General features: G+C 36.5%; 1 long non-coding RNA gene across 3 annotated transcripts; it reads left to right on the top strand.

The window, feature by feature from the left end:
• LOC130361358 (uncharacterized) lies at positions 1 to 26477 on the top strand. Of its 3 annotated transcripts, none has more exons than XR_008890975.1 (3): positions 1 to 75; positions 15442 to 15514; positions 26404 to 26477. It is a non-coding gene; the product is annotated as an uncharacterized LOC130361358 (long non-coding RNA). The 3 variants fall into 3 exon arrangements; XR_008890976.1 differs by lacking the exon at positions 1 to 75 and adding an exon at positions 9403 to 9477; XR_008890974.1 differs by lacking the exon at positions 1 to 75 and adding an exon at positions 13035 to 13163.

Genomic DNA, 26477 nt, shown 5'->3' with positions numbered 1-26477 from the left:
AGGTGATTGATGCCCGGTGAGAGGGTGAAAGGGACCTATACCCCCGTCAGCTGCAGGAAAGGAACAAAGAGACAGGTAATTAATATTTATATTAATTACTGATAACAATCAGGCTAGATACAACATCTAAACCTGCAAAGATGTCATAGTCTCTACCTTATACATGAAGATATATGTGTTTTAATAAGTATATCGTCTATAGACAGCTTCTTATATAACACAACCATGTCTCAGGTACAGAGATTAGGAACATTTGTGATTTCTAATATCTGTTTTTTATTTGTAGTAATCCCTTTTTCAATAGACCTACCGTAGATTTAAGACATAACTGTACTGTAAAGAAAAATCTATAAGTTAATGTAATAAATCACATACTATAACTGATTATTGCCATTTAAAACTATGAAAAATACATTATGTTGATTATAAAACAGAAATACAGAATGGAGACAACCGTCTGTGGCTCAAGCTCGACTGCCCATTTCTTTGAGTGGCCCCTCAATGTTCTGGAAACGGGTGGAGGACATTGTCTCCATTAGAATGGGTCCCCCTAAGATGCTTCGGCTGTTGATCTGAAGTGCATTCTGTGCTTTGGAATCTCGGGGGCAAACTGTATTTCTGTTATTAATTTTTAGTTTAGCAATTCCCACCGCAACATGGTTAACCTCTATCCTAAATTTCTGCACAAAATTGATAAAAGACATTCCAAGAAATATTTTGCCAAATAAAAATATATAAAATATTGATGAAGTTGATGAATAATAATAACAACAAAAATAACAGTTTTTTATTAAAAAACAAATAAACAATAATAATTTATCAAATATTTTGCTCCTGACCCCTTCCCCAAAAATAAAAAAACATATATTACCCTTAAAATTTATAAATAAAGAAACAAAAAATAACACATACCCCAAACATTGCAAATACAAAACCCCCAAAAACCTAACAATAGTGTCTGTCAACATCATCCTGGGAGGGATAATACACTGCACTACAATAGAAATAAAAATCCCTATCATCTATATCTCAATGGGTTCCATCTTTTCTTTTGTTCTTTTTTCTAATGCGGTTTTATAATCCCTGAGACAAGTAGTTCTGGCCCTAGAGTGTTATATATATTAGCGTCTGTAGCATGTATAAGGGACATGTCATCATACCTGTGTCTTTTTATAGGTGATTAATGCCTGGTGAGAGGGTGAAAGGGACCTATACCCCCGTCAGCTGCAGGAAAGGAACAAAGAGACAGGTAATTAATATTTATATTAATTACTGATAACAATCAGGCTAGATATAACATCTAGACCTGCAGAGATGTCATAGTCTCTACCTTATACATGAAGATATATGTGTTTTTAATAAGTATATCGTCTATAGACAGCTTCTTATATAACACAACTGTTTCTCAGGTACAGAGATTGGGAACATTTATGATTTCTAATATCTGTTTTTTATTTGTAGTAATCCCTTTTTCAATAGACTGACCGCAGATTTAAGACATAACTGTACTGTAAAGAAAAATCTATAAGTTAATGTAATAAATCACATACTATAACTGATTATTGCCATTTAAAACTATGAAAAATACATTATGTTGATTATAAAACAGAAATACAGAATGGAAACAACCGTCTGTGGCTCAAGCTCGACTGCCCCTTTCTTTGAGTGGCCCCTCAATGTTGTGGAAACGTGTAGAGGACATTGTCTCCATTAGAATGGGTCCCCCTACGATGCTTCGGCTGTTGATCTGAAGTGCATTCTGTGCTTTGGAACCTCGGGGGCAAACTGTATTTCTGTTATTAATTTTTAGTTTAGCAATTCCCACCGCAACATGGTTAACCTCTATCCTAAATTTCTGCACAAAATTGATAACAAACATTCCAAGAAATATTTTACCAAATAAAAATATATAAAATATTGATGAAACTGATGAATAATAATAACAACAAAAATAACAGTTTTTGATTAAAAAACAAAAAAACTAAAATAATTTATAAAATATTTTGCTCCTGCCCCCTTCCCCCAAAAATAAAAAAACATATATTACCCTTAAAATTTATGAATAAAGAAACAAAAAATAACACATACCCCAAACATTACAAACACAAAACCCCCAAAAACCTAACAATAGTCTCTGTCAACATCATCCTGGGAGGGATAATACACTGCACTGCAATAGAAATATAAATCCCTATCATCTATATCTCAATGGGTTCCATCTTTTCTTTTGATCTTTTTTCTAATGCGGTTTTATAATCCCTGAGACAAGTAGTTCTGGCCCTAGAGTGTTAGATATATTAGCGTCTGTAGCATGTATAAGGGACATGTTATCATACCTGTGTCTTTTTATAGGTGATTGATGCCCGGTGAGAGGGTGAAAGGGACCTATACCTCCGTCAGCTGCAGGAAAGGAACAAAGAGACAGGTAATTAATATTTATATTAATTACTGATAACAATCAGGCTAGATACAACATCTAAACCTGCAAAGATGTCATAGTCTCTACCTTATACATGATGATATATGTGTTTTTAATAAGTATATCGTCTATAGACAGCTTCTTATATAACACAACCATGTCTCAGGTACAGAGATTAGGAACATTTATGATTTCTAATATCTGTTTTTTATTTGTAGTAATCCCTTTTTCAATAGACTGACCGCAAATTTAAGACATAACTGTACTGTAAAGAAAAATCTATAAGTTAATGTAATAAATCCCATACTATAACTGATTATTGCCATTTAAAACTATGAAAAATACATTATGTTGATTATAAAACAGAAATACAGAATGGAGACAACCGTCTGTGGCTCAAGCTCGACTGCCCATTTCTTTGAGTGGCCCCTCAATGTTCTGGAAACGGGTGGAGGACATTGTCTCCATTAGAATGGGTCCCCCTAAGATGCTTCGGCTGTTGATCTGAAGTGCATTCTGTGCTTTGGAATCTCGGGGGCAAACTGTATTTCTGTTATTAATTTTTAGTTTAGCAATTCCCACCGCAACATGGTTAACCTCTATCCTAAATTTCTGCACAAAATTGATAAAAGACATTCCAAGAAATATTTTGCCAAATAAAAAAATATAAAATATTGATGAAGTTGATGAATAATAATAACAACAAAAATAACTGTTTTTTATTAAAAAACAGATAAACAATAATAATTTATCAAATATTTTGCTCCTGCCCCCTTCCCCAAAAATAAAAAAAACATATATTACCCTTAAAATTTATAAATAAAGAAACAAAAAATAACACATACCCCAAACATTGCAAACACAAAACCCCCAAAAACCTAACAATAGTGTCTGTCAACATCATCCTGGGAGGGATAATACACTGCACTACAATAGAAATAAAAATCCCTATCATCTATATCTCAATGGGTTCCATCTTTTCTTTTGTTCTTTTTTCTAATGCGGTTTTATAATCCCTGAGACAAGTAGTTCTGGCCCTAGAGTGTTAGATATATTAGCGTCTGTAGCATGTATAAGGGACATGTTATCATACCTGTGTGTTTTTATAGGTGATTGATGCCCGGTGAAAGGGTGAAAGGGAACTATACCCCCGTCAGCTGCAGGAAAGGAACAAAGAGACAGGTAATTAATATTTATATTAATTACTGATAACAATCAGGCTAGATACAACATCTAAACCTGCAAAGATGTCATAGTCTCTACCTTATACATGAAGATATATGTGTTTTTAATAAGTATATCGTCTATAGACAGCTTCTTATATAACACAACCATGTCTCAGGTACAGAGATTAGGAACATTTATGATTTCTAATATCTGTTTTTTATTTGTAGTAATCCCTTTTTTAATAGACTGACCGCAAATTTAAGACATAACTGTACTGTAAAGAAAAATCTATAAGTTAATGTAATAAATCCCATACTATAACTGATTATTGCCATTTAAAACTATGAAAAATACATTATGTTGATTATAAAACAGAAATACAGAATGGAGACAACCGTCTGTGGCTCAAGCTCGACTGCCCATTTCTTTGAGTGGCCCCTCAATGTTCTGGAAACGGGTGGAGGACATTGTCTCCATTAGAATGGGTCCCCCTAAGATGCTTCGGCTGTTGATCTGAAGTGCATTCTGTGCTTTGGAATCTCGGGGGCAAACTGCATTTCTGTTATTAATTTTTAGTTTAGCAATTCCCACCGCAACATGGTTAACCTCTATCCTAAATTTCTGCACAAAATTGATAAAAGACATTCCAAGAAATATTTTGCCAAATAAAAATATATAAAATATTGATGAAGTTGATGAATAATAATAACAACAAAAATAACAGTTTTTTATTAAAAAACAAATAAACAATAATAATTTATCAAATATTTTGCTCCTGCCCCCTTCCCCAAAAATAAAAAAACATATATTACCCTTAAAATTTATAAATAAAGAAACAAAAAATAACACATACCCCAAACATTGCAAATACAAAACCCCCAAAAACCTAACAATAGTGTCTGTCAACATCATCCTGGGAGGGATAATACACTGCACTACAATAGAAATAAAAATCCCTATCATCTATATCTCAATGGGTTCCATCTTTTCTTTTGTTCTTTTTTCTAATGCGGTTTTATAATCCCTGAGACAAGTAGTTCTGGCCCTAGAGTGTTATATATATTAGCGTCTGTAGCATGTATAAGGGACATGTCATCATACCTGTGTCTTTTTATAGGTGATTAATGCCTGGTGAGAGGGTGAAAGGGACCTATACCCCCGTCAGCTGCAGGAAAGGAACAAAGAGACAGGTAATTAATATTTATATTAATTACTGATAACAATCAGGCTAGATATAACATCTAGACCTGCAGAGATGTCATAGTCTCTACCTTATACATGAAGATATATGTGTTTTTAATAAGTATATCGTCTATAGACAGCTTCTTATATAACACAACTGTTTCTCAGGTACAGAGATTGGGAACATTTATGATTTCTAATATCTGTTTTTTATTTGTAGTAATCCCTTTTTCAATAGACTGACCGCAGATTTAAGACATAACTGTACTGTAAAGAAAAATCTATAAGTTAATGTAATAAATCACATACTATAACTGATTATTGCCATTTAAAACTATGAAAAATACATTATGTTGATTATAAAACAGAAATACAGAATGGAAACAACCGTCTGTGGCTCAAGCTCGACTGCCCCTTTCTTTGAGTGGCCCCTCAATGTTGTGGAAACGGGTGGAGGACATTGTCTCCATTAGAATGGGTCCCCCTACGATGCTTCGGCTGTTGATCTGAAGTGCATTCTGTGCTTTGGAACCTCGGGGGCAAACTGTATTTCTGTTATTAATTTTTAGTTTAGCAATTCCCACCGCAACATGGTTAACCTCTATCCGAAATTTCTGCACAAAATTGATAACAGACATTCCAAGAAATATTTTGCCAAATAAAAATATATAAAATATTGATGAAATTGATGAATAATAATAACAACAAAAATAACAGTTTTTGATTAAAAAACAAAAAAACTAAAATAATTTATAAAATATTTTGCTCCTGCCCCCTTCCCCCAAAAATAAAAAAACATATATTACCCTTAAAATTTATGAATAAAGAAACAAAAAATAACACATACCCCAAACATTACAAACACAAACCCCCCAAAAACCTAACAATAGTCTCTGTCAGTATTATCCTGGGAGGGATAATACACTGCACTGCAATAGAAATAAAAATCCCTATCATCTATATCTCAATGGGTTCCATCTTTTCTTTTGTTCTTTTTTCTAATGCGGTTTTATAATCCCTGAGACAAGTAGTTCTGGCCCTAGAGTGTTAGATATATTAGCGTCTGTAGCATGTATAAGGGACATATTATCATACCTGTGTCTTTTTATAGGTGATTGAGGCCCGGTGAGAGGGTGAAAGGGACCTATACCCCCGTCAGCTGCAGGAAAGGAACAAAGAGACAGGTAATTAATATTTATATTAATTAATGATAACAATCAGGCTAGATACAACATCTAAACCTGCAAAGATGTCATAGTCTCTACCTTATACATGAAGATATATGTGTTTTTAATAAGTATATCGTCTATAGACAGCTTCTTATATAACACAACCATGTCTCAGGTACAGAGATCAGGAACATTTATGATTTCTAATATCTGTTTTTTATTTGTAGTAATCCCTTTTTCAATAGACCTACCGTAGATTTAAGACATAACTGTACTGTAAAGAAAAATCTATAAGTTAATGTAATAAATCCCATACTATAACTGATTATTGCCATTTAAAACTATGAAAAATACATTATGTTGATTATAAAACAGAAATACAGAATGGAGACAACCGTCTGTGGCTCAAGCTCGACTGCCCATTTCTTTGAGGGGCCCCTCAATGTTCTGGAAACGGGTGGAGGACATTGTCTCCATTAGAATGGGTCCCCCTAAGATGCTTCGGCTGTTGATCTGAAGTGCATTCTGTGCTTTGGAATCTCGGGGGCAAACTGTATTTCTGTTATTAATTTTTAGTTTAGCAATTCCCACCGCAACATGGTTAACCTCTATCCTAAATTTCTGCACAAAATTGATAAAAGACATTCCAAAAAATATTTTGCCAAATAAAAATATATAAAATATTGATGAAGTTGATGAATAATAATAACAACAAAAATAACAGTTTTTGATTAAAAAACAAATAAAAAATTATACTTTATCAAATATTTTGCTCCTGCCCCCTTCCCCAAAAATAAAAAAACATATATTACCCTTAAAATTTATGAATAAAGAAACAAAAAATAACACATACCCCAAACATTGCAAACACAAAACCCCCAAAAACCTAACAATAGTGTCTGTCAACATCATCCTGGGAGGGATAATACACTGCACTACAATAGAAATAAAAATCCCTATCATCTATATCTCAATGGGTTCCATCTTTTCTTTTGTTCTTTTTTCTAATGCGGTTTTATAATCCCTGAGACAAGTAGTTCTGGCCCTAGAGTGTTATATATATTAGCGTCTGTAGCATGTATAAGGGACATGTTATCATACCTGTGTCTTTTTATAGGTGATTAATGCCCGGTGAGAGGGTGAAAGGGACCTATACCCCCGTCAGCTGCAGGAAAGGAACAAAGAGACAGGTAATTAATATTTATATTAATTACTGATAACAATCAGGCTAGATATAACATCTAGACCTGCAGAGATGTCATAGTCTCTACCTTATACATGAAGATATATGTGTTTTAATAAGTATATCGTCTATAGACAGCTTCTTATATAACACAACTGTTTCTCAGGTACAGAGATTGGGAACATTTATGATTTCTAATATCTGTTTTTTATTTGTAGTAATCCCTTTTTCAATAGACTGACCGCAGATTTAAGACATAACTGTACTGTAAAGAAAAATCGATAAGTTAATGTAATAAATCACATACTATAACTGATTATTGCCATTTAAAACTATGAAAAATACATTATGTTGATTATAAAACAGAAATACAGAATGGAGACAACCGTCTGTGGCTCAAGCTCGACTGCCCATTTCTTTGAGTGGCCCCTCAATGTTCTGGAAACGGGTGGAGGACATTGTCTCCATTAGAATGGGTCCCCCTAAGATGCTTCGGCTGTTGATCTGAAGTGCATTCTGTGCTTTGGAATCTCGGGGGCAAACTGTATTTCTGTTATTAATTTTTAGTTTAGCAATTCCCACCGCAACATGGTTAACCTCTATCCTAAATTTCTGCACAAAATTGATAAAAGACATTCCAAAAAATATTTTGCCAAATAAAAATATATAAAATATTGATGAAGTTGATGAATAATAATAACAACAAAAATAACAGTTTTTGATTAAAAAACAAATAAAAAATTATACTTTATCAAATATTTTGCTCCTGCCCCCTTCCCCAAAAATAAAAAAACATATATTACCCTTAAAATTTATGAATAAAGAAACAAAAAATAACACATACCCCAAACATTGCAAACACAAAACCCCCAAAAACCTAACAATAGTGTCTGTCAACATCATCCTGGGAGGGATAATACACTGCACTACAATAGAAATAAAAATCCCTATCATCTATATCTCAATGGGTTCCATCTTTTCTTTTGTTCTTTTTTCTAATGCGGTTTTATAATCCCTGAGACAAGTAGTTCTGGCCCTAGAGTGTTATATATATTAGCGTCTGTAGCATGTATAAGGGACATGTTATCATACCTGTGTCTTTTTATAGGTGATTAATGCCCGGTGAGAGGGTGAAAGGGACCTATACCCCCGTCAGCTGCAGGAAAGGAACAAAGAGACAGGTAATTAATATTTATATTAATTACTGATAACAATCAGGCTAGATATAACATCTAGACCTGCAGAGATGTCATAGTCTCTACCTTATACATGAAGATATATGTGTTTTAATAAGTATATCGTCTATAGACAGCTTCTTATATAACACAACTGTTTCTCAGGTACAGAGATTGGGAACATTTATGATTTCTAATATCTGTTTTTTATTTGTAGTAATCCCTTTTTCAATAGACTGACCGCAGATTTAAGACATAACTGTACTGTAAAGAAAAATCTATAAGTTAATGTAATAAATCACATACTATAACTGATTATTGCCATTTAAAACTATGAAAAATACATTATGTTGATTATAAAACAGAAATACAGAATGGAAACAACCGTCTGTGGCTCAAGCTCGACTGCCCCTTTCTTTGAGTGGCCCCTCAATGTTGTGGAAACGGGTGGAGGACATTGTCTCCATTAGAATGGGTCCCCCTACGATGCTTTGGCTGTTGATCTGAAGTGCATTCTGTGCTTTGGAACCTCGGGGGCAAACTGTATTTCTGTTATTAATTTTTAGTTTAGCAATTCCCACCGCAACATGGTTAACCTCTATCCTAAATTTCTGCACAAAATTGATAACAGACATTCCAAGAAATATTTTGCCAAATAAAAATATATAAAATATTGATGAAATTGATGAATAATAATAACAGCAAAAATAACAGTTTTTGATTAAAAAACAAAAAAACTAAAATAATTTATAAAATATTTTGCTCCTGCCCCCTTCCCCCAAAAATAAAAAAAACATATATTACCCTTAAAATTTATGAATAAAGAAACAAAAAATAACACATACCCCAAACATTACAAACACAAACCCCCCAAAAACCTAACAATAGTCTCTGTCAGTATTATCCTGGGAGGGATAATACACTGCACTGCAATAGAAATAAAAATCCCTATCATCTATATCTCAATGGGTTCCATCTTTTCTTTTGTTCTTTTTTCTAATGCGGTTTTATAATCCCTGAGACAAGTAGTTCTGGCCCTAGAGTGTTAGATATATTAGCGTCTGTAGCATGTATAAGGGACATATTATCATACCTGTGTCTTTTTATAGGTGATTGAGGCCCGGTGAGAGGGTGAAAGGGACCTATACCCCCGTCAGCTGCAGGAAAGGAACAAAGAGACAGGTAATTAATATTTATATTAATTAATGATAACAATCAGGCTAGATACAACATCTAAACCTGCAAAGATGTCATAGTCTCTACCTTATACATGAAGATATATGTGTTTTTAATAAGTATATCGTCTATAGACAGCTTCTTATATAACACAACCATGTCTCAGGTACAGAGATCAGGAACATTTATGATTTCTAATATCTGTTTTTTATTTGTAGTAATCCCTTTTTCAATAGACCTACCGTAGATTTAAGACATAACTGTACTGTAAAGAAAAATCTATAAGTTAATGTAATAAATCCCATACTATAACTGATTATTGCCATTTAAAACTATGAAAAATACATTATGTTGATTATAAAACAGAAATACAGAATGGAGACAACCGTCTGTGGCTCAAGCTCGACTGCCCATTTCTTTGAGTGGCCCCTCAATGTTCTGGAAACGGGTGGAGGACATTGTCTCCATTAGAATGGGTCCCCCTAAGATGCTTCGGCTGTTGATCTGAAGTGCATTCTGTGCTTTGGAATCTCGGGGGCAAACTGTATTTCTGTTATTAATTTTTAGTTTAGCAATTCCCACCGCAACATGGTTAACCTCTATCCTAAATTTCTGCACAAAATTGATAAAAGACATTCCAAAAAATATTTTGCCAAATAAAAATATATAAAATATTGATGAAGTTGATGAATAATAATAACAACAAAAATAACAGTTTTTGATTAAAAACAAATAAAAAATTATACTTTATCAAATATTTTGCTCCTGCCCCCTTCCCCAAAAATAAAAAAACATATATTACCCTTAAAATTTATGAATAAAGAAACAAAAAATAACACATACCCCAAACATTGCAAACACAAAACCCCCAAAAACCTAACAATAGTGTCTGTCAACATCATCCTGGGAGGGATAATACACTGCACTACAATAGAAATAAAAATCCCTATCATCTATATCTCAATGGGTTCCATCTTTTCTTTTGTTCTTTTTTCTAATGCGGTTTTATAATCCCTGAGACAAGTAGTTCTGGCCCTAGAGTGTTATATATATTAGCGTCTGTAGCATGTATAAGGGACATGTTATCATACCTGTGTCTTTTTATAGGTGATTAATGCCCGGTGAGAGGGTGAAAGGGACCTATACCCCCGTCAGCTGCAGGAAAGGAACAAAGAGACAGGTAATTAATATTTATATTAATTACTGATAACAATCAGGCTAGATATAACATCTAGACCTGCAGAGATGTCATAGTCTCTACCTTATACATGAAGATATATGTGTTTTAATAAGTATATCGTCTATAGACAGCTTCTTATATAACACAACTGTTTCTCAGGTACAGAGATTGGGAACATTTATGATTTCTAATATCTGTTTTTTATTTGTAGTAATCCCTTTTTCAATAGACTGACCGCAGATTTAAGACATAACTGTACTGTAAAGAAAAATCGATAAGTTAATGTAATAAATCACATACTATAACTGATTATTGCCATTTAAAACTATGAAAAATACATTATGTTGATTATAAAACAGAAATACAGAATGGAGACAACCGTCTGTGGCTCAAGCTCGACTGCCCATTTCTTTGAGTGGCCCCTCAATGTTCTGGAAACGGGTGGAGGACATTGTCTCCATTAGAATGGGTCCCCCTAAGATGCTTCGGCTGTTGATCTGAAGTGCATTCTGTGCTTTGGAATCTCGGGGGCAAACTGTATTTCTGTTATTAATTTTTAGTTTAGCAATTCCCACCGCAACATGGTTAACCTCTATCCTAAATTTCTGCACAAAATTGATAAAAGACATTCCAAAAAATATTTTGCCAAATAAAAATATATAAAATATTGATGAAGTTGATGAATAATAATAACAACAAAAATAACAGTTTTTGATTAACCCCTTAAGGACGCAGGACGTAAATGTACGTCCTGGTGAGGTGGTACTTAACGCACCAGGACGTACATTTACGTCCTAAGCATAACCGCGGGCATCGGAGCGATGCCCGTGTCATGCGCGGCTGATCCCGGCTGCTGATCGCAGCCAGGGACCCGCCGGCAATGGCCGACGCCCGCGATCTCGCGGGCGTCCGCCATTAACCCCTCAGGTGCCGGGATCAATACAGATCCCGGCATCTGCGGGAGTTCGCGATTAAAATGAACGATCGGATCGCCCGCAGCGCTGCTGCGGGGATCCGATCATTCATAACGCCGCACGGAGGTCCCCTCACCTTCCTCCGTGCGGCTCCCGGCGTCTCCTGCTCTGGTCTGTGATCGAGCAGACCAGAGCAGGAGATGACCGATAATACTGATCTGTTCTATGTCCTATACATAGAACAGATCAGTATTAGCAATCATGGTATTGCTATGAATAGTCCCCTATGGGGACTATTCAAGTGTAAAAAAAATGTAAAAAAATGTAAAAGTAAAAATAAAAAAAAAGTGAAAAATCCCCTCCCCCAATAAAAAAGTAAAACGTCCGTTTTTTCCTATTTTACCCCCAAAAAGCGTAAAAAACATTTTTTATAGACATATTTGGTATCGCCGCGTGCGTAAATGTCCGAACTATTAAAATAAAATGTTAATGATCCCGTACGGTGAACGGCGTGAACGAAAAAAAATTAAAAAAGTCCAAAATTCCTACTTTTTTAATACATTTTATTAAAAAAAAAATTATAAAAAATGTATTAAAAGTTTTTTATATACAAATGTGGTATCAAAAAAAAGTACAGATCATGGCGCAAAAAATGAGCCCCCATACCGCCGCTTATACGGAAAAATAAAAAAGTTATAGGTCATCAAAATAAAGGGATTATAAACGTACTAATTTGGTTAAAAAGTTTGGGATTTTTTTTAAGCGCAACAATAATATAAAAGTATATAATAATGGGTATCATTTTAATCGTATTGACCCTCAGAATAAAGAACACATGTCATTTTTACCAGAAATTGTACGGCGTGAAAACAAAACCTTCCAAAATTAGCAAAATTGCGTTTTTCGTTTTAATTTCCCCACAAAAATAGTGTTTTTTGGTTGCGCCATACATTTTATGATATAATGAGTGATGTCATTACAAAGGACAACTGGTCGTGCAAAAAACAAGCCCTCATACTAGTCTGTGGAGGAAAATATAAAAGAGTTATGATTTTTAGAAGGCGAGGAGGAAAAAATGAAAACGTAAAAATTAAATTGTCTGAGTCCTTAAGGCCAAAATGGGCTGAGTCCTTAAGGGGTTAAAAAACAAATAAAAAATTATACTTTATCAAATATTTTGCTCCTGCCCCCTTCCCCAAAAATAAAAAAACATATATTACCCTTAAAATTTATGAATAAAGAAACAAAAAATAACACATACCCCAAACATTGCAAACACAAAACCCCCAAAAACCTAACAATAGTGTCTGTCAACATCATCCTGGGAGGGATAATACACTGCACTACAATAGAAATAAAAATCCCTATCATCTATATCTCAATGGGTTCCATCTTTTCTTTTGTTCTTTTTTCTAATGCGGTTTTATAATCCCTGAGACAAGTAGTTCTGGCCCTAGAGTGTTATATATATTAGCGTCTGTAGCATGTATAAGGGACATGTTATCATACCTGTGTCTTTTTATAGGTGATTAATGCCCGGTGAGAGGGTGAAAGGGACCTATACCCCCGTCAGCTGCAGGAAAGGAACAAAGAGACAGGTAATTAATATTTATATTAATTACTGATAACAATCAGGCTAGATATAACATCTAGACCTGCAGAGATGTCATAGTCTCTACCTTATACATGAAGATATATGTGTTTTAATAAGTATATCGTCTATAGACAGCTTCTTATATAACACAACTGTTTCTCAGGTACAGAGATTGGGAACATTTATGATTTCTAATATCTGTTTTTTATTTGTAGTAATCCCTTTTTCAATAGACTGACCGCAGATTTAAGACATAACTGTACTGTAAAGAAAAATCTATAAGTTAATGTAATAAATCACATACTATAACTGATTATTGCCATTTAAAACTATGAAAAATACATTATGTTGATTATAAAACAGAAATACAGAATGGAAACAACCGTCTGTGGCTCAAGCTCGACTGCCCCTTTCTTTGAGTGGCCCCTCAATGTTGTGGAAACGGGTGGAGGACATTGTCTCCATTAGAATGGGTCCCCCTACGATGCTTTGGCTGTTGATCTGAAGTGCATTCTGTGCTTTGGAACCTCGGGGGCAAACTGTATTTCTGTTATTAATTTTTAGTTTAGCAATTCCCACCGCAACATGGTTAACCTCTATCCTAAATTTCTGCACAAAATTGATAACAGACATTCCAAGAAATATTTTGCCAAATAAAAATATATAAAATATTGATGAAATTGATGAATAATAATAACAGCAAAAATAACAGTTTTTGATTAAAAAACAAAAAAACTAAAATAATTTATAAAATATTTTGCTCCTGCCCCCTTCCCCCAAAAATAAAAAAAACATATATTACCCTTAAAATTTATGAATAAAGAAACAAAAAATAACACATACCCCAAACATTACAAACACAAAACCCCCAAAAACCTAACAATAGTCTCTGTCAACATCATCCTGGGAGGGATAATACACTGCACTGCAATAGAAATATAAATCCCTATCATCTATATCTCAATGGGTTCCATCTTTTCTTTTGTTCTTTTTTCTAATGCGGTTTTATAATCCCTGAGACAAGTAGTTCTGGCCCTAGAGTGTTAGATATATTAGCGTCTGTAGCATGTATAAGGGACATGTTATCATACCTGTGTCTTTTTATAGGTGATTGATTCCCGGTGAGAGGGTGAAAGGGACCTATACCCCCGTCAGCTGCAGGAAAGGAACAAAGAGACAGGTAATTAATATTTATATTAATTACTGATAACAATCAGGCTAGATACAACATCTAAACCTGCAAAGATGTCATAGTCTCTACCTTATACATGAAGATATATGTGTTTTTAATAAGTATATCGTCTATAGACAGCTTCTTATATAACACAACCATGTCTCAGGTACAGAGATTAGGAACATTTATGATTTCTAATATCTGTTTTTTATTTGTAGTAATCCCTTTTTCAATAGACTGACCGCAAATTTAAGACATAACTGTACTGTAAAGAAAAATCTATAAGTTAATGTAATAAATCACATATTATAACTGATTATTGCCATTTAAAACTATGAAAAATACATTATGTTGATTATAAAACAGAAATACAGAATGGAGACAACCGTCTGTGGCTCAAGCTCGACTGCCCATTTCTTTGAGTGGCCCCTCAATGTTCTGGAAACGGGTGGAGGACATTGTCTCCATTAGAATGGGTCCCCCTAAGATGCTTCGGCTGTTGATCTGAAGTGCATTCTGTGCTTTGGAATCTAGGGGGCAAACTGTATTTCTGTTATTAATTTTTAGTTTAGCAATTCCCACCGCAACATGGTTAACCTCTATCCTAAATTTCTGCACAAAATTGATAAAAGACATTCCAAGAAATATTTTGCCAAATAAAAATATATAAAATATTGATGAAGTTGATGAATAATAATAACAACAAAAATAACAGTTTTTGATTAAAAAACAAATAAACAATAATAATTTATCAAATATTTTGCTCCTGCCCCCTTCCCCAAAAATAAAAAAACATATATTACCCTTAAAATTTATGAATAAAGAAACAAAAAATAACACATACCCCAAACATTGCAAACACAAAACCCCCAAAAACCTAACAATAGTCTCTGTCAACATCATCCTGGGAGGGATAATACACTGCACTACAATAGAAATAAAAATCCCTATCATCTATACCTCAATGGGTTCCATCTTTTCTTTTGTTCTTTTTTCTAATGCGGTTTTATAATCCCTGAGACAAGTAGTTCTGGCCCTAGAGTGTTATATATATTAGCGTCTGTAGCATGTATAAGGGACATGTTATCATACCTGTGTCTTTTTACAGGTGATTAATGCCCGGTGAGAGGGTGAAAGGGACCTATACCCCCGTCAGCTGCAGGAAAGGAACAAAGAGACAGGTCATTAATATTTATATTGATTACTGATAACAATCAGGCTAGATATAACATCTATACCTGCAGAGATGTCATAGTCTCTACCTTATACATTAAGATATATGTGTTTTTAATAAGTATATCGTCTATAGACAGCTTCTTATATAACACAACTGTGTCTCAGGTACAGAGATTAGGAACATTTATGTTTTCTAATATCTGTTTTTTATTTGTAGTCATCCCTTTTTCAATAGACTGACCGCAGATTTAAGACATAACTGTACTGTAAAGAAAAATCTATAAGTTAATGTAATAAATCACATACTATAACTGATTATTGCCATTTAAAACTATGAAAAATACATTATGTTGATTATAAAACAGAAATACAGAATGGAAACAACCGTCTGTGGCTCAAGCTCGACTGCCCCTTTCTTTGAGTGGCCACTCAATGTTGTGGAAACGGGTGGAGGACATTGTCTCCATTAGAATGGGTCCCCTTACGATGCTTCGGCTGTTGATCTGAAGTGCATTCTGTGCTTTGGAACCTCGGGGGCAAACTGTATTTCTGTTATTAATTTTTAGTTTAGCAATTCCCGACGCAACATGGTTAACCTCTATCCGAAATTTCTGCACAAAATTGATAAAAGACATTCCAAGAAATATTTTGCCATATAAAAATATATAAAATATTGATGAAATTGATGAATAAAAATAATAACAACAAAAATAACAGTTTTTGATTAAAAAACAAAAAAACTAAAATAATTTATAAAATATTTTGCTCCTGCCCCCTTCCCCCAAAAATAAAAAAAACATATATTACCCTTAAAATTTATGAATAAAGAAACAAAAAATAACACATACCCCAAACATTGCAAACACAAAACCCCCAAAAACCTAACAATAGTCTCTGTCAACATCATCCTGGGAGGGATAATATACTGCACTGCAATAGAAATAAAAATCCCTATCATCTATATCTCAATGGGTTCCATCTTTTCTTTTGTTCTTTTTTCTAATGCGGTTTTATAATCCCTGAGACAAGTAGTTCTGGCCCTAGAGTGTTATATATATTAGCGTCTGTAGCATGTATAAGGGACATGTTATCATACCTGTGTCTTTTTATAGGTGATTGATGCCCGGTGAGAGGGTGAAAGGGACCTATACCCCCGTCAGCTGCAGGAAAGGAACAAAGAGACAGGTAATTAATATTTATATTAATTACTGATAACAATCAGGCTAGATACAACATCTAAACCTGCAAAGATGTCATAGTCTCTAACAAAAAATAACACATACCCCAAACATTGCAAACACAAAACGCCCAAAAACCTAACAATAGTATTTGTCAACACAGGGGCGGACACAGACAGCAGAGGGCCCCTGTGCAAAGAATGTGCCTGCCCCCCCCCCCACCACCACCAGCACTGTGCCCCCTCATGTACCTAGACCCCACCGGAGTGCCTCCACTTACCCCGCCCGTGTAGTGTCGCCACTTGCCTTGTCCACCACAGGTGGATGGAACGGCTCCTGAGGTGGGCTCCGGGTGGCCCCTGTCCCTCTCAGTGTGCGGACCAGGCCCCATGAGTACTCCCCTGAGTCAGCCTGACCCTTATCTAGCTGGCAGGCAGAGGGCAGTGCTCCCCTTTACACTCGCACCCCTTGACTTAGTACGACACCCCTTGGCACCCCCTGGTTCCTTGGCTCCTTAGTAATAGAAGTGACTTACAGGCAGGGCCAGACTGGGACCAAAAATGGGCCCAGGCATTTTAAAATAAACAACCCATTTTTATAGTGGGGGTCTGACTCATGGGACCCCCACCAATCACCTTGGTTCAAGTGGCTGCCCAGATGTTGGAAAGCTGCAACTCCCATCATGTCTGAAGTGACTACAGCTGATGGGACAGTCAGGAGACTACACAATGATATCAGTGACTACATCTCTGATGGGACAGTTAGGAAAATACACAATGATATCACTGACCTGAGTGACGTCTTTTCTGTTGTCTTTATTTTTTTTCTTCATCTGGTCCAGACACCAGGATTTCTTCCATCTTCTCTGCAGAGTCTGACACCTGGACATCATTGGTTCCTTAATTTGTCAGTAGATCCTCATCCTCTGTATGATGACAATAATCATTATAACCTTGCCAAATACTGTACCACCTGAATATAATACTGCCAACCACTGTACCCCCTGAATAATGCCAACCACTGTACCCCTGAATATAATACTGCTAACCACTATACCCCTGAATATAATACTGCCAAATACTGTACCCCTGAATATAATACTGCCAACCACTGTACTCTATTAATATAATACTGCCAACCACTGTACTCCATTAATATAATACTGCCAACCACTGTACTCCATGAATATAATACTGACAAATACTCTACCAACCACTGAATCATCCCATACACCCCACGCACTCCATCCTCAGTCTCCTCATCACCCCATATACCCCACACACCCCATCCTCAGTCTCCTCATCACCCCATACACCCCACACACCCCATCCTCAGTCTCCTCATCACCCCATGCACTCCATCCTCAGTCTCCTCATCACCCCACGCACCCCATCCTCAGTCTCATCATCACCACATGCACTCCATCCTCAGTCTCCTCATCACCCCATACACCCCATGCACTCCATCCTCAGTCTCCTCATCACCCCATGCACTCCATCCTCAGTCTCCTCATCACCCCATGCACTCCATCCTCAGTCTCCTCATCACCCCATACACCCCATGCACTCCATCCTCAGTCTCCTCATCACCCCATGCACTCCATCCTCAGTCTCCTCATCACCCCCATACACCCCACGCACTCCATCCTCAGTCTCCTCATCACCCCATATACCTTAAGCACCTCATCATTATTACACAGCTGACACACCCACATCAGGGCTGCCGTCAGAAATGTTGGGGCCCCTTACACAGGTCAAGGCCTCCTTCAACCCCTCCCCGCCCCCAAGTAATTTTTAGATTGCATATACTTATCAATGCTGTGCCATAGCACAGAATTGATCAGTGTTATTGGCGCTACCTTACTACAGGCTGTTGAAGCTTTCTGCACTAAAAGATGCACAGATCAGACGAGCCGGAGGCAGATAGGTACCCTCCGCTGAGTTGATCGGGACACCACAATTTTGCTGTGGTCCTGATCAGCTCCTCTGGGCTATCTGGCAACCTATTTTCATACTTTTAGATGCTGCAATGAACTTTGATTGTGGCATCTAATGTGGTTAATGCTGGACATCACCCTGATTGGTGAACTCTGGCATTAGCCACATGTCCCAGCTCTAACCAACCGGTTATGAAGCACAGAGCTGGAGGGGGGCAGGACGTACATTTACACCCTGCAACCTTAAGGAAATACACATATACAGCCTCATATGCGTACACAGCCTCTATATACTCATACACAGCGCCAATACACACATATAGTCATGGCCGTAAATGTTGGCACCCCTGAAATTTTTCTATAAAATTCTCACAGAACAGGATTGCAGTAACACATGTTTTGCTATACACATGTTTATTCCCTTTGTGTGTATTGGAACTAACCCCCAAAAAAGGGAGGAAAAAAGCAAATTGGACATAATGTCATACTTTAATGTCACAAATTATTGGAACCCTTTCAAAATTGTGGATAAATAAGATTGTTTCAAGCATGTGATGTTCCTTTAAACTCACCTGGGGCAAGTAACAGGTGTGGGCAATATCAAAATCACACCTGAAAGCAGATAAAAAGGAGAGAAGTTCACTTAGTCTTTGCATTGTGTGTCTGTGTGTGCCACACTAAGCATGGACAACAGAAAGAGGAGAAGAACTGTCTGAGGACTTGAGAACCAAAATCGTGGAAAAATATCAACAATCTAAAGGTTACAAATCCATCTCCAGAGATCTAGATTTTCCTTTGTCCACAGTGCGCAACATTATCAAGAAGTTTACAACCCATGGCACTGTAGATAATCTCCCTGGGCATGGATGGAAGAGAAAAATTAATTAAAGGTGTAAACGCAGGATAGTCCGGATGGTGGATAAGCAGACCCAAACAAGTTCCAAAGATATTCAAGCTGTCCTGCAGGCTCAGGGAGCATCAGAGTCAGCGCGAACTATCAGTCGACATTTAAATGAAATGAAACGCTATGGAGGGGACCCAGGAGGACCCCACTGCTGACACTGAGACATAAAAAAGCAAGACTACATTTTGCCAAAATGAACTTGATTAACCAAAATCCTTCTGGGAAAACGTCTTGTGGACAGATGAGACCAAGATAGAGCTTTTTGGTTAAGCACATCATTCTACTGTTTACCGAAAACGGAATGAGGCCTACAAAGAAAAGAGCACAGTACCTACAGTGACATATGGTGGAGGTCAATGATGTTTTGGGGTTGTTTTGCTGCCTCTGGCACTGGGGGCCTTGAATGTGTAAAAGACATCATGAAATCTGAGGATTATCAACAGATTTTGGGTCGCACTGTACAGCCCAGTGTCAGAAAGCTGGGTCTGCGTCCGAGATCTTGGGTCTTCCAGCAGGACAATGACCCCAAACATACGTCAAAAAGCCCCCAGAAATTGATGGCAACAAAGCGCTGGAGAGTTCTGAAGTGGCCAGCAATGAGTCCAGATCTAAATATCATTGAACACCTGTGGAGAGATCCTTAAATTACTGTTGGGAAAAGGCGCCTCTTCCAATAAGAGACCTGGAGCAGTTTGCAAAGGAAGAGTGGTCCAACACTCCGGCTGTGAGGTGTAAGAAGCTTATTGATGGTTATAGGAAGACACTGATTTCAGTTATTTTTTCCAAAGGGTGTGCGACCAAATATTAAGTTAAGGGTGCCAATAATTTTGTCCAGACCATTTTTGGAGTTTGGTGTGACATTATGTCCAATTTGCTTTTTTTCCTCCCTTTTTTGGTTTAGTTCTAATACACACAAAGGGAATAAACATGTGTATAGCAAAACATGTGTTACTGCAATCCTTTTCTGTGAGAAATACTTATTTTTCTTGAAAAATTTCAGGGGTGCCAACATTTACCATTATGACTGTATATGGCACTGAATACATAATCTGAGACTTTAAAACCTCACTTTTAATACTTCTTCTAAAAACCATATATCAAAAAAGAAAGTGAATAGAACTGTATTTATACATATCTGCATCTATTTCCGGCCACCATCTTAGTAGCCATATTAATACTTGCCACCTGTTCACACCGACCATATATGCACACTTGCCTGAGTGAACTTCCAATTTTCAACATCAATGTGTTAGTCTTATATACAATCATGTGTTCCATGTCCATCGCAGGAATCCTTGTCAGTTATTTTATGTATTTGCATGTATTCAGAATTAGTAGTGTTAGTTTTGTAGTCACACTCATTATTAGTATATTATTGAGAGTTTTAGCACACTCCAAAACATCAATGCATAAATCCTCTCTCTGGCAGACTACATTCTCAGTCTCTTACTGCATGCTATCAAATGAATGGCATTTAACCCATAGAGTGCATACAACATAACTGTTCTGATGGCGGCCATAACACATACACACACACTACCCCTATATACACACACACATGGCCATCATACACAGCTTCTATATGCACATACACTGCCTCTATATACACACATGCATCATAAATATATACACTGCCTCTATATACACACACAGCCATCATACACACATACACAGCTGCTATATGCACACACTGCCCCTTTATACACACATGGCCATCATACACATACACAGCTTCTATATGCATATACACTGCCACTATATAGACACACACTGCCATCATACACACATATCAGCCACTATACACAAACACTGCCACTATATAGACACACACGGCCATCATACACACATATACAGCCACTATATACACATACACTGCCACTATATATACACACACTGCCATCATACACACATATACAGCCACTATACACATACACTGCCACTATATAGACACACACTGCCATCATACACACATATACAGCCACTATATACACATACACTGCCACTATATAGACACACACTGCCCCTTTATACATACATGGCCATCATACACAAACACAGCTTCTATATGCATATACACTGCCACTATATAGACACACACTGCCATCATACACACATGGCCATAAATAAATACACTGCCTCTATATACACACACTGCCCCTGTATACACACATGGCCATCATACACATACACAGCTTCTATATACACATACACAGCTTCTATATAAACATACACAGCTTCTATATACACGTATACAGCTTCTATATACACACACTGCCCATTTATACACACACATGGCCATCATACACATACACAGCTTCTATATATACATAGACAGCTTCTATATACACATACACAGCTTCTATATAAACATACACAGCTTCTATATACACATAGACAGCCATCATACACACACACTTTGTCCCCATATACACACACACACACACACACACACACATACACAGCCATCATACACTGCCCCCATACAAGTAAGTACCTGTGTGCAGTGTAGTCTGCTCCTCCGCTCCTCTATTGCAGGCAGTGGGCAGGAAGAGGAGGAACACGTGATCTGACGTCACTGGCCAGCTGCTACTACAGGCCCTGCTGGTAACTGAGAGCCGCGCACAGGCATGTCTCATACCAACTGCAGCCCCTGACATTATAAAGTGACAGAGTGCTGCCCTCCGGACGGCGCTCCCTCTCGCTCCAGCCTCGCTGGCCAGTCTGGGCAACAGACAGGGCAGGGCTGGAACATAAGAAAAAAGAATATGATGTAGTCAGTCAGTGTACAGTAAGACTCCCCCCCCCCAGCCGTCAGTGAGTGACAGTCACTCACTGACTCGCAAGAAAGAGTGTTGGGGCCAGTTGGGCCTCCCTGAGGGTCCGGGCCCCTTACTGGGGTACCGGTTGTACCCCCCTGATGACGGCACCTGGCCTGTCCGTCTCGCCCGGCCGGTTTAAAGGTAAATTACTGCTGTCAGCGGCAGGTCCGGGACCTGTTGCTGCAGCATTTAGTATGAAGTACTGGCAGGGGGCCCTGCAGGGGCCCAGACTGTGACCTGGGCCACTAGGTGGGCCCCCTAACACGCTGGGCCCCTGTGCAGCCGAACCGGCTGAACAAGTGATATGTCCGCCCCTGTGTCAACATCATCCTGGGAGGGATAATACACTGCACTACAATAGAAATAAAAATCCCTATCATCTATATCTCAATGGGTTCCATCTTTTCTTTTGTTCGTTTTTCTAATGCGGTTTTATAATCCCTGAGACAAGTAGTTCTGGCCCTAGAGTGTTATATATTAGCGTCTGTAGCATGTATAAGGGACATGTTATCATACCTGTGTCTTTTTATAGGTGAATAATGCCCGGTGAGAGGGTGAAAGGGACCTATACCCCCGTCAGCTGCAGGAAAGGAACAAAGAGACAGGTAATTAATATTTATATTAATTACTGATAAAAATCAGGCTAGATACAACATCTAAACCTGCAAAGATGTCATAGTCTCTACCTTATACATGAAGATATATGTGTTTTTAATAAGTACATCGTCTACAGACAGCTTTTTATATAACACAACCATGTCTCAGGTACAGAGATTAGGAACATTTATGATTTCTAATATCTGTTTTTATTTGTAGTAATCCCTTTTTCAATAGGCTGACCGCAGATTTAAGACATAACTGTACTGTAAAGAAAAATCTATAAGTTAATGTAATAAATCACATACTATAACTGATTATTGCCATTTAAAACTATGAAAAATACATTATGTTGATTATAAAACAGAAATACAGAATGGAGACAACCATCTGTGGCTCAAGCTCGACTGCCCATTTCTTTGAGTGGCCCCTCAATGTTCTGGAAACGGGTGGAGGACATTGTCTCCATTAGAATGGGTCCCCCTACGATGCTTCGGCTGTTGATCTGAAGTGCATTCTGTGCTTTGGAATCTCGGGGGCAAACTGTATTTCTGTTATTAGTTTTTAGTTTAGCAATTCCCACCGCAACATGGTTAACCTCTATCCTAAATTTCTGCACAAAATTGATAAAAGACATTCCAAGAAATATTTTGCCAAATAAAAATATATAAAATATTGATGATGTTGATGAATAATAATAACAACAAAAATAACAGTTTTTGATTAAAAAACAAATAAACAATAATAATTAATAAAATATTTTGCTCCTGCCCCCTTCCCCAAAAATAAAAAAACATATATTACCCTTAAAATTTATGAATAAAGAAACAAAAAATAACACTTACCCCAAACATTGCAAACACAAAACCCCAAAAAACCTAACAATAGTGTCTGTCAACATCATCCTGGGAGGGATAATACACTGCACGACAATAGAAATAAAAATCCCTATCATCTATATCTCAATGGGTTCCATCTTTTCTTTTGTTCTTTTTTCTAATGCGGTTTTATAATCCCTGAGACAAGTAGTTCTGGCCCTAGAGTGTTATATATATTAGCGTCTGTAGCATGTATAAGGGACATGTTATCATACCTGTGTCTTTTTATAGGTGATTGATGCCCGGTGAGAAGGTGAAAGTGACCTATACCCCCGTCAGCTGCAGGAAAGGAACCAAGAGACAGGTAATTAATATTTATATTAATTACTGATAACAATCAGGCTAGATATAACATCTAGACCTGCAGAGATGTCATAGTCTCTACCTTATACATGAAGATATATGTGTTTTTAATAAGTATATCGTCTATAGACAGCTTCTTATATAACACAACTGTGTCTCAGGTACAGAGATTGGGAACATTTATGATTTCTAATATCTGTTTTTTATTTGTAGTAATCCCTTTTTCAATAGACTGACCGCAGATTTAAGACATAACTGTACTGTAAAGAAAAATCTATAAGTTAATGTAATAAATCACATACTATAACTGATTATTGCCATTTAAAACTATGAAAAATACATTATGTTGATTATAAAACAGAAATACAGAATGGAGACAACCGTCTGTGGCTCAAGCTCGACTGCCCCTTTCTTTGAGTGGCCCCTTAATGTTGTGGAAACGGGTGGAGGACATTGTCTCCATTAGAATGGGTCCCCCTACGATGCTTCGGCTGTTGATCTGAAGTGCATTCTGTGCTTTGGAACCTCGGGGGCAAACTGTATTTCTGTTATTAATTTTTAGTTTAGCAATTCCCACCGCAACATGGTTAACCTCTATCCTAAATTTCTGCACAAAATTGATAACAGACATTCCAAGAAATATTTTACCAAATAAAAATATATAAAATATTGATGAAACTGATGAATAATAATAACAACAAAAATAACAGTTTTTGATTAAAAAACAAAAAAACTAAAATAATTTATAAAATATTTTGCTCCTGCCCCCTTCCCCCAAAAATAAAAAAACATATATTACCCTTAAAATTTATGAATAAAGAAACAAAAAATAACACATACCCCAAACATTACAAACACAAAACCCCCAAAAACCTAACAATAGTCTCTGTCAACATCATCCTGGGAGGGATAATACACTGCACTGCAATAGAAATATAAATCCCTATCATCTATATCTCAATGGGTTCCATCTTTTCTTTTGTTCTTTTTTCTAATGCGGTTTTATAATCCCTGAGACAAGTAGTTCTGGCCCTAGAGTGTTAGATATATTAGCGTCTGTAGCATGTATAAGGGACATGTTATCACACCTGTGTCTTTTTATAGGTGATTGATGCCCGGTGAGAGGGTGAAAGGGACCTATACCTCCGTCAGCTGCAGGAAAGGAACAAAGAGACAGGTAATTAATATTTATATTAATTACTGATAACAATCAGGCTAGATACAACATCTAAACCTGCAAAGATGTCATAGTCTCTACCTTATACATGAAGATATATGTGTTTTTAATAAGTATATCGTCTATAGACAGCTTCTTATATAACACAACCATGTCTCAGGTACAGAGATTAGGAACATTTATGATTTCTAATATCTGTTTTTTATTTGTAGTAATCCCTTTTTCAATAGACTGACCGCAAATTTAAGACATAACTGTACTGTAAAGAAAAATCTATAAGTTAATGTAATAAATCCCATACTATAACTGATTATTGCCATTTAAAACTATGAAAAATACATTATGTTGATTATAAAACAGAAATACAGAATGGAGACAACCGTCTGTGGCTCAAGCTCGACTGCCCATTTCTTTGAGTGGCCCCTCAATGTTCTGGAAACGGGTGGAGGACATTGTCTCCATTAGAATAGGTCCCCCTAAGATGCTTCGGCTGTTGATCTGAAGTGCATTCTGTGCTTTGGAATCTCGGGGGCAAACTGTATTTCTGTTATTAATTTTTAGTTTAGCAATTCCCACCGCAACATGGTTAACCTCTATCCTAAATTTCTGCACAAAATTGATAAAAGACATTCCAAGAAATATTTTGCCAAATAAAAATATATAAAATATTGATGAAGTTGATGAATAATAATAACAACAAAAATAACAGTTTTTTATTAAAAAACAAATAAACAATAATAATTTATCAAATATTTTGCTCCTGCCCCCTTCCCCAAAAATAAAAAAACATATATTACCCTTAAAATTTATAAATAAAGAAACAAAAAATAACACATACCCCAAACATTGCAAACACAAAACCCCCAAAAACCTAACAATAGTGTCTGTCAACATCATCCTGGGAGGGATAATACACTGCACTACAATAGAAATAAAAATCCCTATCATCTATTTCTCAATGGGTTCCATCTTTTCTTTTGTTCTTTTTTCTAATGCGGTTTTATAATCCCTGAGACAAGTAGTTCTGGCCCTAGAGTGTTATATATATTAGCGTCTGTAGCATGTATAAGGGACATGTCATCATACCTGTGTCTTTTTATAGGTGATTAATGCCCGGTGAGAGGGTGAAAGGGACCTATACCCCCGTCAGCTGCAGGAAAGGAACAAAGAGACAGG

Source organism: Hyla sarda, chromosome 3 (assembly GCF_029499605.1).
Source record: "Hyla sarda isolate aHylSar1 chromosome 3, aHylSar1.hap1, whole genome shotgun sequence".
Classification (NCBI taxonomy): domain Eukaryota; kingdom Metazoa; phylum Chordata; class Amphibia; order Anura; family Hylidae; genus Hyla; species Hyla sarda.
The sequence above is the reverse complement of the archived record's forward strand: the minus strand, read 5'-3'. Positions and strand labels throughout refer to the sequence as shown.